Below are 3750 nucleotides of genomic sequence, written 5' to 3' on the forward strand. Positions count from 1 at the left end.
ACCTGGACGTTTGAGATTGGTTCAGCATCCTGGCTTGGTTGACCAGAGCAAGCTTCCTACCACCGTGCAGACACAACATTACATTGCAGCCGGCTCTATAAGGCAAAATCACTTAGCAATTCTTGAACTAGCGTTCACGTTTAGCGTAAATGGCAATGGCCACCCGCCAATTGAACTCAGTATTGCCTAATCAATACAGCCAAACCAATCGCACCCACAACGGTACAAGCTGGCGGATTTTGCCATCAGAATGACATCCGCTACACCTGTTGGGCCATTTGTTAATTTATAGACAGTATGTCACCCCTTCCGGCTGTGCTGCGTTGAAGGCTGTACTAGGAAGATTTCATACCCTGGCCCTGCGATACTTGATCTCATTCTTTCTGATCCTTTTTACACCTTTCCTCTTCGTTCCCTTGGAGAATCCACATACAGTTAAGCTATCTTTGATCGATAATATTTTCCCTAAGATGACCAGCCCCTGTGCGAATTACTATGTAAGCTTCCATTCCTGACTCAAAACCTTAAGTATTGACCACGAACAGGGCTCTGCCAAGTGCCGCAACAGTGTCCTGATATTTGGTGCCTGGTGCGATTTCTGTCTGGTTTAGTCTTCCTAGGCGCAATTGTGTCGTTCTCACGCTAACCCTGAATATGGCATTAGACCGCAGGTGCTGGGATGCCTATGAACAATTTACTCCCTTACCCCTCGACTCCATCTAGCGAATATGTAAACCCGATGAATAAGAATGTACAGAAGAATAAGGCAGCTGCTAGTAAGGAGGGTGTGGCATGCTGGAATAGAACCTATGCCGCTCCTTGGTCCGTTCAGAAACTTGTATATCCGGATGAATTGGGGATTCTGAGACAACAATGATTGCATGTTCTTTCTGATATTTAGTGCTAGCAACAACCATTACCATCGCACTTCCAACAATGGGTCCCGAGCAACCTCATCCACTTGAAGCCCTCGAAATGTTGTATTGATAGATAGCCCCGATCCACGTCTAGTAAGGGGTGATATCGGAACTGGCCAGGCAGAGGATATTGAATTAGGGGGCCATGGTGGCCGTTTGAAATGTTTCTAGACCCATGTTAGAGTAAGTCACATTTAAATTTTACTGAAAACCGGTCACGAGGCCGGGAGAATCACGTCTTCAAACGCTCTAATGTAATATTCATGGTTGAATGCCATATGATTCTTCAGTGACGCGTATGTCTTCCGGGAGAAAAGGAATCCTTGCGCGGTCTATAGCCCATTCATTCGAAAATCGACCACATCAGGCTGTTGGGAAAATGAGGCTAGGGTGAGGGGAACTACCATAAATATTGAGGAACACAGTCTCTCCTATGGGGTGAAAATATCGGCATCCCCAACAACTCTCACTGTCACATTCTCATCCGTCACGACATCATAGAATAATTCCTGTCTTCAACTAAAGCAATGTGTGAGGGAAATTGCATTGATTTTGATTCAGTTCAACTGTTCCACTCTTTATTTCCCGATGGTTGCGAGCAGGTATATTTTCTTCCGAGTGTGTCACATTGCAAGGCTCGAGGCAAACTTGACCTCAATGTTCAGCTCGAAACGTCGGATCCTACATTTCAGTCATTGACAGACCGCTTGGAAGCAATTAAGCCAGCACGCAGTGCATAAGGGACAGCTACTAATGAATAGCTACCACTGGAGAAAGTCTTCAGCCCAGCGGGCTGACTCACTGATTCGTACACGGCTTATCGTCCTTTCCTTCTACCACGATAGCTTCATCTCCGGCCGGCCCTTCAATTCTATATCGTACTCTGCCTTCCGATGTCGTATTCGCTTGTCCAGCAATCACGCTCCTGAATGGTCTTCATAAGTGGCCTTCAACGTGAGGCCATTGAGAATCATGGCTTGACCATTGAGGGTTGATGCTTCTGCACATGTTCGACTATTTTTCTTTTTGTCTTCCTTCCTCCATTCTGTTCTTCTCTTTCTTTCTCTTTTTCTTCTTCCTTTTTTTAAAAGAATAAAAAAATAAAAGCATTCCTTTAGGGACTGGAATTCACCCTCTCATGAGCGGAGGGCTCAAATTTGCGTTACTTGTCGCTGGCTGCGCGCTCGAACGAGGAGACGGATTCCTAGAGCTCTGGTTACCGGCTCTCGACTTATAGACGCATTCGGGAACAAAGGAACCCTACAGAATCAGACAATAGCAAGTTGTCGTAGCAGTCAACGCACACATAAGCATGATTCTTCGTCGGTCAGCAAGGATGCTGTGAGGTGCGACGTTAGATTTGTAACTCACAGCACTTCGTGTCTTGTTTTTTTTTCCAGCTCGAAACGCCAACACCAGCGAGAAATACAGGTCTTGAAATACGGAAATGCCCCACATTTTGCGAGTCGAAGGTGACCGCAGCTTCTAAGCTTGTAATTGAGTATCTGACAATGGCTCGGTTTTATAAATGGAGGTGCTAACTAGGCATTCCAGGAGGAGCCGCTGTTCTCTATCTGAATAAGCGAAGAGAGCAAAAGACAACATGCGTCAGAATGATGACAGATTGCAGATTCGACTAGAGCGGGGTCTGTCATGGCGCAGACAGCAGCGAGCTTGGGCAGCTTTATATTTCAGTCCCTAAAATCACCAGCCCCATCCCCTTACCATATTTTCTTGGCATATGCTTTCCTCCCATCTGCTTTAAATCACCGACTTATTCACTTATGTTTGTCAATCTTGCCCCAGGACACCACTTGCATTGAACGACGTGCCTCACCATCATAGGCGATTGAACCTGCATCATCGGCAAGCCAGAATACGACATCGACTGTACAAAGAGATGAACTTAGATCAGCCCCTTCATCGAGACGAGGTGGATCCCCCTCCGTGCAAAACCAGCCGTCGCCTATATTCTATCTCAGTGAGCCTCTGAAATCACAGGTGCATTTGCCTCCGCCTTTCCCATCCGCTTCGTCGGAGTATTACTTAAAAACCACATGCTGTTTGGGGCCTTGGAATAAGCCGCCTAGCCGGCGGCATCGTCTTTGTGTAGTGACGTGTCATTATTTCCGGTGGGACAGTGCCAATGTGTACCCTAAAGTGCGCTCGAATAGGCCATAGTAGTACGCCATCAGAATCTCTAGGTTGGCACAATTCTCCGGTCCACACGGTATAGAAACTCAAGCTCCAGCAACTTCATTTCTGCGACCTGTGCCCCTAAATATGGCGCAAAGCCTTGCTCCAGAATGAGTCTGAATCCTTTCGATGAATATTAAGGCTGTTCAGGTACGGTATGAGCAGGCTATCATCGTGGGGGATGGAAGCTGCGCTGTAACTAACGTATTCCTCACCACTCCACACCTTGAGTTGTTTTTGCAAGATGCTTAGGTCTTTTTTTGGCATGTTGTTGGTATTGTGACATTTCCATAAGGTCATTCATGGCCTGGATGATGATCTCAGGAATATGAGAACTTATTATCGCGCCTCTTCCCAAGTTCTTGGTCGAGATGAAATCAATTTCGAGGTGCACAATGGCTGTTATCAGGATGAAATGAGGGAAAAGCGACGATGACCTGCGCAAGGAGTAGAGCTTGATCTGGCACCATCTCGCGTAGCTGCCGGATTGTATAAACATCTCCATCGGGGTTACGGATCCGGCGAAGCGTGCCGGTCCGGCGTGCCTCCAGTTCGAGTTTTTCCTTCTGTCATCTTACGATATCCTTCTGTGCCGATTTGGCGATAATTGCATAGTCTAAAGAAGACTCTACATCTT

This window comes from Fusarium oxysporum, genomic scaffold, assembly GCF_000149955.1.
Source record: "Fusarium oxysporum f. sp. lycopersici 4287 supercont2.34 genomic scaffold, whole genome shotgun sequence".
In the NCBI taxonomy this organism is placed as follows: Eukaryota; Fungi; Ascomycota; class Sordariomycetes; order Hypocreales; family Nectriaceae; genus Fusarium; species Fusarium oxysporum.